We start from the raw sequence: 14,121 nt of genomic DNA on the forward strand, positions 1-14,121 counted from the left end.
GGCACAGCTTGAGGTAGTGTTGTGCTATTTGAGATGGCTCTGATCTGCTATATTTGGGCTAGATGTTGCCCAAACATTAGCCCTGAGATCACATGCCACCGCAAGTCCCGATCCCCTACATACTGTAAAGACAGCTTCCTGCAACCCCGGGCTAAACAGCTGCTGCTCTCAGCGCATGCGCATCTCTACATGCGGCTCACCTCTTGCCCGCGGGGGGAGCGCAAACGTCACATGCCGCTTTTGTAACCCCTTGATGGCTCGGAGGCATAAAAAATATTAACCACGTGTCCGATATAAGTAAAATCACTATTACAATTTTTCCGTGTGAAACATTTCCATGGTCCAGACTCAGAACAGCAAAATAAAAGAATGTATATTGATGCCAGAAATTAAAGAAACATTCAGGTCAAAATTTAAAAGGGACAGTCTAATCAAAATTAAACTTTAATGATTCAGATAGGGCATGCTATATTGAACAACTTTCCAATTTACTTTTATCATCAAATTTGCTTTGTTCTCTTCGTACTCTTTGTTGGAAGCTAAAACAAGGTAGGCTCAGATGATAATTCAGATGATCATTTCTAAAACCCTTGAAGGCTGCCTCTGATCTCAGTGCATTTTGACAGTTTTTCACAGACAGCGCAAGTTCATGCATGCCATATAGCTAACATTGTGCTCACTATCCTGCAGTTATTTATGAGTCTGTACTGATTGGCTAAAATGCATGTGTCAAAATCACTGAGATAAGGGTGCAGTCTGCAGAGGGTTAGATATAAGGTAATCACAAAGGTAAAAAAAGTGTATTAATATAACAGTGTTGGTTCTGCAAAATTAGGGAATGGTATTATCAAGAAGAAAAAGAAAAAAAAAAAGAAAAAACACCATGTGAGCACACACTTAAACACATAAGTAAATCTGATAAGTGGGACAAAAAATAAATAAAACTAAACCTTTAATATCATTCATAATGGGCTTTTTCAAAGGCACCTTTTAAAAAGCCTAGGCGAAACATGCGTTAGACAATTGCCTGTCTGTGAGGGATACTTTTTGACTTGGTGGACATGTTACAATGGGCCTAAGATATTGTGTGAATCTGTATTAATTTTGGAATTCTTGATTTTATGTTTTCATTTTACGATTACTATTGATACTTTATGTGTCCTTTTTCAGATACTCTGACAGTGCTACTTTGTTTTTAAATTATGTTCAATTAATGATATTAAACATTAAGTTTTATTTATTTTTTGGTCCAATTTAACAGATTTACTTATGTGTTTAAAGGGACAGTCAAGTCCAAAAAAAACTTTCATGATTTAAATAGGGCATGCAATTTTAAACAACTTCACAGTTTACTTTTATCACCAATTTTGCTTTGTTCTCTTGGTATTCTTAGTTGAAAGATAAACCTAGGAGGTTCATATGCTAATTTCTTAGACCTTGAAGACTGCCTCTAATCTGAATACATTTTGACCACTAGAGGGCACTAGTTCACATGTTTCATATAGATAACATTGAGCTCATGCACGTAAAGTGACCTAGGAGTGAGCACTGATTGGCTAAACCGCATGTCTGTCAAAAGAACTGAAATAAGGGGGCAGTCAGCAGAGGTTTAGATACAAGATAATTACAGAGGTAAAATGTGTATTATAACTGTGTTGGATATGCAAAACTGGGGAATGGGTAATAAAGGGATTATCTTTCTTTTTAAACAACAAAAATTCTGGAGTTGACTGTCCCTTTAAGTGTGTTCTCACATAGTGGTTTATCTTTTTTCTTGGCAATACTAATCCATGACCACTAGGGCACCTCACATTCTTCTGAGAGATATGAGTGTATGGGTTATTTTTGGATTATGATATAAATGCAATAGTTCTATACCTTCCTTTTTTACTTAAACTGGGGAATGGGCAATAAAGGGATTATCTATCTTTATAAACTATAAACGTTTTCAAGTAGACTGTCCCTTTAAATGCACATAGATGAATTACATCTTTGAATAGAAACACATTAGCAATATACATGTATTGGCAAAAATGCTTCTAGTAAAAGTTATCACTGTTTTAGTGTCAATATTTTTCTCTGCACGTGTGAAGCACATCTAGATAGTCTCAGAGCATCAGCATTTTAAGTATTGCAGTTGCTCAGAGCGCCAGTGGGGCTTGTATCATGTCTGCAATTAACAAATTGAGTCATTACCAGATGATACAAGCACCTTATGCTCTCTGAGCAAGTGTTGGGTCTAAAATGCTGGTGCACGGTGCATAATTAAATACACTTTTGTAACAGCTATAGCTTTTATTAGAAGCATTTTGCTAATACATGTATATTACAACATTGCTTATATTCAAAACTGAAATGCAGCCATGTGGATTACAATTTTCTCTCTCTCTCTCTCTCTCTCTCTCTCTCTCTCTCTCTTTTGAGCTTTAATTAGAATACTTGGGGCTACACACTTGTCACTCTAAACTACATTAAATGTACCACTTTTTATATTTGGGACACCTTTTTATGGTTGTAATATAAATGCTATGAACATGCAGATATAGAATTACTACACACGTGTGCTACTATAAGACATTAGAAACATTTTGAAATATATTTTTACTTGAAAAGAAAAAAACAAAAACACAATATGGATGTAAGCCACACGCATATACACTCATCTATAGCGGACACTTGGGCGTATGTATAAGTGTAGGTCGAGAGAGCAAGGATTTTAGCCATGATTGCAGCAGGTTGCTGAAGCAGTGAAACGTATATTTGAAAAAAAGTCTTTAAATAAAATATGGCCATACTGTAGTGCTTTCAAATTCAACAGTTTAGGTTCCCTAGACTTCAAATGTTTCATTATTGAAAGAGGAACACTATTTTATCCCCTTAAGGACCAGCAACGTACCCTGTATGTCGCTGGCCTTTTTTTGGCACGTGATTGTTTTATAGCGTGGTCTTGCCACCAGTGTTGAGACTGCTCTATTCCACAAAGCCTGCTGGAGGGAGGGCATTAATAGCGTGTTCTTGCTAGACTTGTGCTATTATGTCCTGAAAAAAACCTTTAACGACCAGTGACATACAGGGTACATTGTGGTCATTAAGGGGTTAATATACATTACATTTTACTGCCTTTTATATCTGAAAATTGCGCTTGTTACACCTTCTCCCAGGGAGGTTTTTACTGGTCTGTGATTTCCTCTCCTTCTGCCTCACCTTGTTTCTCTAGTCTTCAAAGGACATGAAACCCCAAAAATGATTTCATTATTTAGACAGAGCATACAATTAAAAACAAATAATATAAAATCCAAAATTCTATTATCAAATATGCTTCATTCTCTTAGTATCCTTTGATGAAGCAATAGCAATCCATTACTGGGAACTAGCTGAGCACATCTGGTGAGCCAATGAGAAGAGACATATGTGAAGCCACAAATCTGAAGCTAGCTCCCAATAAGAGCATTGCTGCTGCTACTGAGCCCATGTAGGAATGATTTTCAACAAAGGATACAAAAAGAATGAAGCAAATTAGAAGTAAATTGGAAAGATTTTTAACATTGCATGCTCTTCATATCTGAATCACAAAAGTTTAATTTTCACTTTGCTGTACACTTTCAGGCAGAATATCACGTTTGTATTAATATTCATGATAGGAAAACAACATTCTCTGCAATAGAAGTGGGCATACATAAATATATATTTTTATTTAAATATTACATTGAAATCAGAAAGTCATATGTATGTTTGTATAATATACCTGTTCAATAAAGTGTACTGTTTTCTCCATTAATGCGTTCACTTTGATCCATTTTAACTGTTGAAGTGTATTAAACTGTATTAAACTGTTTAAACTGTTTACAGATATATCCTTTACCTTGTTTTTGACATTTGACATGGAAGATATACTGAAAATGTCAATCCTTAAAAGTACCAGTAATAGAAAAGCTATGTAAAGAAGAATGTTTAGAAAAAAAAAATCACACTAACAGGCGAGTTGGACAAAGAGGCACTAAAATGTTTATTTTCCATTGCTCTAAGTACTAGTCTCATTGTGTATAAGGAGATAAGATAAGATTTTGTGTAAAAATAGAAAGATAAGCTTAATAAAGGTCTGTTTTCCCTGCAAGCTCAGCACATTTCATTGAGTTGTGGTTTCAATTCAAAAATAGCCATTGCATATGTAGAAATATACATAACGCATCAATTTCCCATTTTAACCCTGCAGCTGGGTCATTGTAAACAAATTAAGGGGAACCAATTTTACAGTACACTGTCCTTTTAAGGGAAGAAAAGAGGGCAAACTACCACTGCACATTTGCAAACACATTTGGTTTGGGGAAAAAGAAAAAAACTAATTTGCCAAAATAAAGCTGCAATGTTTCCCTCAGGAATGAAGGTACATTATTATTCAACTTATGATTTGTGTTAAAGAGCGATGAAAGAAACCAACAGTATTATGGGGACATTTTTTTTCCTCACTCAACAAAGACCTCAATGTTACAAAAACAGTAAATGCAGCTATCTCCGATTTAGACCTAAATCACACTACAGTTGTTAAAGGGACAGTAAAGTCATAATTAGACATTAATGCTTTAGAAAGAGCATATCATTGTAAACAACTTTTCAATTTAATTCAATTATTTCATTTGCTTCCTTCTCTTGTTATCCTTTTGCTGAAAGGCTTATCTAAGAAAGCTCAGGAGCAGCAAAGAACTTAGGTTCTAGCTGTTGATTGGTGGCGGCTGCATATACAGTATGTATATATATATATATATATATATATATATATATATATATATATATATACACACACATACATATATACATATATACATATCGATTGTCATTGGCTCACCCATGTGTTTAGTCAGAAACCATTAGTGCATTGTGGCTCCAACAAATGATACCAAGAGAATGAAGCACATTTGATATTAGAAGTTGACTGGAAAATTGTTTTAAAAAAAAAAATGTATACCTTCATTATTGCTCATTTTATTCTGAGAAAGTTACAGTCTGACAACCATAATTTTGAAGGTATTATTTACATTTAAAAACTAAATTAAATGGCAGATTATGACAATTAAAAATAAAAGCTGATTTAATGTCAGTGATAAGATTGTGTATTAAAAGTACATTTATATGGAACTATAGATAATACTTATGTAATGAAAAAATTGGTAAGCGCAATTCTAAAAAGATAACTACATCTAGATTATGAGTACACTCCTGGGATAATAACAGACATTAAACAAAGTACTTTAACACACAAATGATTGGCTGTTGATTGATTTGCCGATTCACACCCCCTTAGGGCAGTGTTGAGATCAGTGCAGCAAAGAGATTGTAAAAAGTTAAGATAAAAGATTATATATTTTAAAAAAACTGATACACATTGACTTTTTCTGGCAAAAAGGTACATTTGAGATATGATGTCTTGTTTTAGTGTTTTATAGCCCTTTTAACAGCTTCATATATACCAACTGCTTGCTGCACACTTTAATCAGATGTCCTATCTTAAAACTCAGCCAGTGACCGCTGGCAATATACATCTTCATACAGGAGAGCAGCTAAGAACTGATAGGCCAGGGGCAAAACTAAAGACAGGAAACCTCGCCCCTTTTCAAATGTATAACATATACACCCATGTTTAATAGGGGTGTAACAATCTTAGGCACAATGGCCAATAACATTTTATTTCTGCCACTGAAATAAGTAAATAAATAAAATACATAAAAAAAAATAATGAAAACATTTTTATATATAAAGCCACAGACGTGAAAGTTTTCTCTTGCTATGGTAATTACCAGGATTCATTGCTTATAGGCAAACAAAACTATTTTTTTTTTCAATTTTAATAATAAAATATAATAAAGAAACAATTAAACATAACATCAAAAATAGTGTATATACAATAATAATATTTTAAAGGTGATTAAGATGTAATTTTATTTGCAACACGTGTATTGTTTTGCAGTAAAGCGACATAACCTTTAAAAAATATATATATATCTCCTCCGCTGCTGTCAGAAAAAGACAAATATTAACCAACTGTCACTGATCAAACAATCCCTGTGTAGAATGCAACAGCCTTAGGCTTCTGAAGTATTCTAATTCTAGAGGGAATTGGGAGAAAGAAAAAAAAATACATTTTCATTGTTAAATTGCAGGAAAAAGGGAACAAACCACACAATGAAAGTTCTTTTTTAGTAAGCATAATTAAAGATTTATGGGAAATTAAAAAATATTGTTATGGCTAAAAGAAAATAAGGGCTTGGGTGGTTTTAATGTATTGAGTGGATGAACATTCCTTTAACAATATAAATACCTTTATCAGGATTACTTGAGATAATATTCAGATCAAGACAGGACCCCCTGGAGCAGCCGGCCCACTGGTGACTGCACCCCTACACACCTGCTAGTTACACCACCATCTAATTGCTCCTGCAGTAGTCCCAAGAGAAACTAAATCTTATTGCAATAGAGAGTGAAATGAATACATTATTGCAATCTGGAGTATATATAGTAAAGGGTTATTGCAGTATTGGTCTCACAGAGAATGTTCCATTTAGTAGATTGTAATGCACCAACAAAATCAAAGTTTTGTATTTCATAAGCTTTCAAGACCTCACATGACTATTCTTCATCTACATCTGATGTTTGAAAGCTTAAGGAATACAAACTTGTATTTTGTTGGTTGCTGTAACACAATCTACTAAAAGGAACATGTAATATGGAGTGAAAGTGCACAAACAAAAATATAAAAACATAACATTATGGTGACACTCAAAATGCCTGACTTGTTTTACATTCACTTCTTCTGTAGGCATACAAAAATCTTAGCTTTAGGAATCATTGTATGGGCAACCACAGCCGTCTGTGACACTGCAGACGAGTATTCCGACCATGTGGCTAAAAACCACTAACTAGGCATTGTCTTAGAAACCCAAGTCCTGTACTATAGATGGCTAAATATCAACATATGGTGACAGACAGACCGATAAAGAGACACCAATAGAGAAGAATCTCATTCAGAGCCAATTGCTCGGAGACACGCCCAACCAGGTTTTGTGATACACAAGTATGCCCTGTGTTTTTGTTTGACTGAAATTTCTATGTCAAAATTACAAAAACAAATTAACAAGGTGTTCTACCTCTTTTGGTAATTTTCTATAATATTACACAAGCTTTCCGTATTTACAGACTTAAATATCATTACTGTTCATTTAACAGATTATAGGTTTAAAGGAGCATTGTAACCACATATTTTATATGTTCCATATAAAACAGGTTATTCTGTATTCTAATTTTTAAATCCATTTTCTGTGCTGAATAAACCAACATTTTGAGCTGTCCCTATCAGCCAATGAACATTTAATATTTAGGTATCACTTGTGCACAAAACACATTTATATCCTGGTAGTTTTACTGTAAAGTAGAAAACGCCAACAGAAATTTCTATGTGAAAATATATTTTGTACATCGCTTTCGTAGATTATAATATCCTATTAATCCATTTGATGGTTAAAGTTAATTTCTCTCCTGGACGGATTCAAGTTAATAATTTAGAACACAATTTAACCACACATCTATGCTTAGAGGCAAATTAAATGGAATGTACTTTATTTTCATTAAATGGTAGCCATGTTTGTTAATCCACAAATAGATCCTAACCACTTCTCTGCTCAGGTCTAGTGTTGTCTATGTCTGAGAACATTTATTAACATATTTGTTTATCACTGGACACTGCTGACAAAAAGTTAATCTGGTCCCAGGTAAATTAACTTTTACTGTAACAGGATTACATTTGGTTTTGATAATTATCATTATTGCCCTTTACATCACTCAATGCTTTAATTACAGGGGAAATCAGCAGTCAGGTTTTATAAACTGATTATTATAGAGACAGGGTGTGTAGTGATAAGTAAAGGGGATAGATACAATGGCTGCTATCCAGCTGTGAAAATAAAGTAAATGTTACAATTTGTGACTATTTCTACACTACTAGCTCCCAATATTTGTTGTTGTTTATGGGTCACATAGATCAGAGTTTGTGTTAACTGTTTCAATTACATTTAAAGTGGAAACTTTTTTCAAATGTTTTTCCCATCTTAAAAAGACATTTTACCACAAATCTATCCAAGTATTTAATTTTTCCACTCTAAGAGGTTAAAGGGACAGTCTACACCAGAATTGTTGTTGTTTAAAAGAGATAGATAATCCCTTTATTACCTATTCCCTAGTTTTGCATAACCAGCACTGTTCTATTAATACACATTTTACCTCGGTAATTACCTTGTATATATGCCTCTGCAAACATCCCCCTTATTTCAGTTCTTTTGACAGACTTGCATTTTAGCCAATCAGTGCTGACTCCTAGGTAACTTCACGTGCGTGAGCTCAATGTTATATATATGACACACAAACTAATGGCCTCTAGTGATGAAAAACTGTCAAAATGCCCTGAGAGAGAAGGCGGCCTTCAAGGGCTTAAAAATTAGCTTATGAACCTCCTAGGATTAGCTTTCAAATAAGAATACCAAGAGAACAACGCAAAATTGGTGATAAAAGTAAATTGGAAAGTTGTTTAAAATGACATGCCCTATTTGAATCTTGAAAGTTTATTTTGGACTTGACTGTCCCTTTAAATAAATATTTCCAAATGCCTCCTAGAGTGAGGCGTTTAGTAATATCGCATCTCACCGCTTTCAGCGAGGCCCTTGCTATTACAGGGCTCAAAACCCCTTACGGACACATGAAATACAGATTACTTCAGTGTTTATGGTTGTTGCCCACTACAAAGGGTTTGAAAACACAGTCACACACCAGAAGGGATTCTGTGTTGTTGCAGAGCAGACTACAGCCAGTGACTGGCAGATAAATACATATGCTCATTAGCACAATTTTAACGGTTTAAATGGGTAGTGAATAGAGCTCCTTTAGTAAAAAAAAACCACCTGGCCACCAGGAGGAGGCAAAGACACCCCAGCCAAAGGCTTAAATATCCCTCCCACTTCCTCTATCCCCCCCAGTCATTCGACCGAGGAAAAGTAGGAGAAACAACAGGGTATAAAGTTGCCAGAAGAAAAACAAAAAGGAAGCCGCCCAAACAAAGAATAACTAACGGGAGGGGTCGTGGACTCTCCCTGCCAGGAAAGAAAGGAATTTATCTGGTAAGCATACATTTTGTTTTCTTTCCATAAGGCAGGGAGAGTCCTCAACTTCATTCCTTACTGTTGGGAAAACAATACCGAAGCTCCAGAGGACACTGAAGGAATAACGTGAGGGAACAAAAAAGAGGCGGACCCTAATCTGAGGGCACCACAGCCTGCAAAACCTCTCTCCCGAAAGCTGCTTCAGATGAAGCAAACACATCAAACTTGTAAAATTTAGAAAAGTTTGTAAGGAGGAACAGGTAGTCTCCTTACAAATCTGATACTGCTCTAGTGGAATGAGACGTAATCCTCTCAGGAGGCTGTTGTCCCTCCGTCTCATAAGCTAGGCGGATGACACTTCTTAACCAGAAGCACAGGGAAGACGTAGTGGCCTTCTGACCCCTACGCTTACCCACATAGATGACAAACAAAAATGAAGATGGTCTGAAATCCTTAGTAGCCTGAAGGTAGAACTTCAAGGCACGAACCACATCTAGATTGTGAAGCAAACGTTCCTTCGCCGAAGGAGGATTTGGACACAAGAAAGGAACAACAATCTCTTGAGTAATGTTGCGATCTGACATCACCTTAGGAAGGAAACCTAACTTAGGAGCTTGATGAATCGGCCCCTAAGCGTTCAATCTCCATGCAGTCGGCCTCAGAGAATCTAGATTTTGATGAAGGAAGGGACCCTGTATCAGCAAGGTAACCTCCATGGAGGAAATGAAGACATCCCCACCAGATCCGCAAACCAAGTCCTTCGTGGCCAGGATGGAGCAATTAGAATCAATGATGCTTGCTCCTGTTTGATGCAGGCCACCACACAAGGGAGAAGAGGTAATGGAGGAAAGAGATATACGAGTCTGAACCTCCATGGAACCGCTAGGGCATCTATTAGAACAGCTTGAGGATCCCTCAATCTCAACCCGTACTTGGGTAGTTTGGCATTGAGACGGGAGGCCATAAGTTCTATTTCCGGCATCCCTCATCTGCTGCATATCTCTTGAAAGACCTTGGGCTGGAGCGATCATTCCTCTGGGTGAAAGGATTGCCTTCTGAGGAAGTCTGCTTCCCAGTTGTCCACATCCAGATTGTGGATCGCTGACAGCGTACAGTTGTGGGCCTCCGCCCATTTTAGGATTTGAGATACTTCTCTTATCGCTAAGAAACTTCCCGTTCCTCCCTGATGGTTGATGTAGGCTACCGAAGTTATATGGTCTGATTGGAATCTGATAAACCGGGACAAACCCAGGAAGGGCCAATATTACACGGAATTCCAAGATATAGTCCAAAGCCCCTGTGCCTTCCTGGCACCCCAAACGGCTCCCCAGGAGGATAGACTGTCGTAAGTAGTCACAATCTGTCATAATATCGTAATTATGACAGTTCTGCTCTGTATTAATATTACCATGCTGAATTTTCTAATTGTTAACTTTTAAAAGAATAATTAAAACACTAAATACATTTTATAAGCATACTTTTGAAATCAAACATTTGAAAATAGAAGTAAATTGGACAGTTGTTTTAAAATGCATGCTCTATCTAAATCATGAAAGTTTAACTTAGGGTTTCATGTCCCTTTAAGATAATTTTTTAGGTTTCTTCAGTTTATTAGTAAACCTATTTTTAAATGACGTATTCCTCCATTTAAACAATGGACTATAGAAACATGTAGGTTTGAAATATTGATTGTTTTACATTTGCAAAACTAGGTAGCAATAAAGATATGGTGCTGTTTGAGCCTGTACAAATTCCAGATGGTGGTTTTAAGAATAATCTGCCAACCAGGCCATTACATAGCTTAGAAATTGCACATGGTTGGTTATTAAAACTGCTGTGCACAGCATGTATTTTCTTTACTTACAATTACATGTCAACATATTAAAGCTTTTCAGTTTTCTACAAATACATTTTCAATTTAATACTAAATTCTCTGAGATTGCAGACACCTTATAAAAATGAATGTTTTTTTAAAAAAAGATTCCCCCTCATATTCACATTTCTCACTTTCTCCTCTCTGTAATTAAAGGAGACAAACTTTTCTATAGAAGGAACAGTCTCAGTTTTACACCACTCAATACATTACTCTTCAGTTTATCATCCTTAACACCAGCACAATCTCTTCACTCTTACACCCACTGCAGTATACCACTCTTATATTGTAAAGTTAAAGGTATATTAAAGTCAAAAGTAAACTAACTTTCATGATTTAAGATAAAGCATTTAGTATGTGAGAATGTGAAAAATATTCAGAGTGTATAAATATATGAGTCTGTGATTGGCTGATTGCTGCCACGTGATACAGGGGAACAACAAATTGCAGGGGATTTTTTTTTAATATATTGCACTGCATTTTTTATTATGCAGTTATTAGCCATAGAACAAGCTATTATGTTATTGTTTCTACCCGGATTGAAAGCTTCTTTCTTTTGTTATATGAAAATTATGACTCTTAAGGGAAGTCTCCCTAAGGTTGATGTGGAAAACCAGACGTGGACCCGTTGCTCTATGTGCCTAGGGATATGGCTGCACCTCTGATGAGGCCCACACTAGGTTGCAACGTACGTCTGGGGTTTTCAGGTTTCTCTCACTCAGAGAGTGAATGCCTGGTATTTTGAGGACTAGACTGTACGATTTAGTCAGGACAGACTGATATACTACAGGAAAGTTCTCCTCTGTGAAAGACACACGTTGAGCAAAAAATAAAGGCTGCTTCTAAAGTTGTAACTAACCATACGACAAGCTATTATGCTATTGTTCATTCCCTGGTTGAGCACTTCTTTCTTTTGTTATATGCAAATTATGACACTGAGGGAAGTCACCCTAAGGGTGATGTGGGAAACCAGACTTGGAGTCGTTGCTCTATGTGCCTAAGGGTTTTGGCTCCACCTCACTGATGAGGTCCACAATAGGCCGAAACGTACGTCAGGGTTTTTGCCGTTTCTCTCGTTCAGAGAGGGATTGCCTGGTATTTCAGGACAAGACTGTACCGTTTAGTCAGTACCAGACTGATATATTACAGGAAGATTCTTCTCTGTAAAAGGCACATGTTGAGCAAAAAAATGCTGCTCATAGGGTGGTAACTAGCCATAGAACACGTTATTATGCTATTGTTCCTTCCCTGGTTGCGTGATTCTCTCTATTTTTATATGCAAGTTATGCATTTCTACTCTATTTAATGGTCCTTTAAATATGTGACTAACTTGTCACAGCAAAGGAGACCAGAAACATGGATTCCACCAGGGGTTTCTTGAGGTTTATCCGTTAACTGCTGCTGTTTTGCATTGTTCATTGATTTTAAAACTATTATATGTTATGAGTTTAATGTCTCTTTAAGAGTAACAACTAACCATAGAGATCTGTTAACATGGCAAATGTTGATACACAAACGTATTATACCCACCTAGTATATTCTACATTCACACTAACACTAGGGGACAAATGGAGTGAGTTTTTTGTTTGTTGTTTTTTGCTCAAGAAAATACCACCATAAGCCCACCAAGATGAAATTCAATGTAAATGTTTTCATTTAAAAATACAGAAACAAAATTATTTAAATTCCCTTATGTCCAAGAAAACAGTTTTTAATTAGGTATACTATTTTTATTTAAAAAAAAGTACACACTAAAAAGAAAAGCAGAACACATTACAGAAAATATTACAGTATTTTAGCTTTTCTTGGTCCAAGTGCCATCAAACAACAACAGCTGATATAATAGTCAATATGAATTAGAAGTTCAGGCGCATAACTGCAGGGGTCTAAATTGAGACTGGACCTACACCTCTAAGGGGCTTTGCAATAAGTAGTGGCTTCACTCCCCCTGGACCTACACCTCTAAGGGGCTTTGCAATCAGTAGTGTCTAAACTCCCCCTGCATCACATATCTACCTCTCAGTGTGCTTTCCTGTAAAACCAACTCACAGTTTCAGAAAAGTGCATGGGCTAATACAAGATAGTGGTTGGGCTTTCAACATGGCCAACACAGTGTTGCTGTACAGAAAAACACACCACCATATTTGTACAAAAAGGCAGCACAGACCACGGGGTGGGATGACTCACATTCTAAGAGAAGCAGCTCCTTTTTAGGGTTACCATCCAGCCAGTGTTTTACCGACAAGGGCCTAGTTTCTATTGAGGTGGTAAAGTTTGGAAACTGGTGGTAAACATTTTCTATAGACTTTAATGGAGATAAATGTTTTATCCACCTCAATGGAAACAAGGTCAACATTGAAAATGAAGAATGAATATAGAAATAAAGATGATATGGGGACATTTATTCTAAGTATGTTAGAATCTAATTGTAAATCAATGAATACTTAATATCAGTCCTAGCAGCTTTAGCTACTAAACTATGCTGTATAATTATCACATTTATGCGAATGAGCATGTTCTGTATTATTTTTTTTAGAAAAGATGGCAAACCCAGTCTACTATGTGACTGATGGCTCAGCTTCTACTGATTATAGCGCTGCGGAATCTGTTGGCGCTCTACAAATAACCGATAATAATAATAATAAAAAAAATAAAGGGCACTGTTAAAATGAGGGGCTCCACCACAGCCTTTGCCCTGTGACCAAGCTAGTTACACCCCTAATAGGATTGCAAAATATTATACAGGTAATAGCTGGTTTATATCATGTTGTACACATTCTGACAGTGCCCAGCAGAATTGCTGTGTAAGGGATCAATACTTTGTAAACTAGAATTATTTGCATACCTGTCAAAGATGTACACATGGGGGTTTTTTCTGGATAAGAAAAGAGCGTACTGAAAATGAAGCTGTGATTTCATACTAAAATGGACATGCTGCGCCGTTTACCATATCAGTCCGAAAGCCCTTTTATAGTGGATAAAAGGTTATCTACTTTCAGGGCTCCATGTACGAAGCAGCGAAAGCTGCTCTGGAGCCCTTGCGGGGCAGGTTCACATATGCGAGCCTGGTTCCCGTTATTAGACCGCTGCTTCTTACACCCTACGCCA

The 14,121-nt window shown here is 36.3% G+C and overlaps 1 protein-coding gene across 3 annotated transcripts in view; it reads right to left on the reverse strand.

The window, feature by feature from the left end:
• Window positions 1–14,121, reverse strand: part of SSH2 (slingshot protein phosphatase 2) — a 479,353-nt gene that overhangs the window by 160,354 nt on the left and 304,878 nt on the right. The window contains exon 1 of one of the 3 annotated variants that reach the window (XM_053706139.1): window positions 1–168. This exon is cut by the window's left edge and continues 331 nt beyond it. The exons of the other annotated variants lie outside the window; for them this stretch is intronic. The gene's annotated coding sequence lies outside the window, so the exon portion shown is untranslated. Of the gene's footprint in view, window positions 169–14,121 lie in introns of those variants that run through there. 3 annotated transcript variants of the gene reach the window in all.

Source organism: Bombina bombina, chromosome 3, assembly GCF_027579735.1.
Source record: "Bombina bombina isolate aBomBom1 chromosome 3, aBomBom1.pri, whole genome shotgun sequence".
Lineage (NCBI taxonomy): Eukaryota > Metazoa > Chordata > Amphibia > Anura > Bombinatoridae > Bombina > Bombina bombina.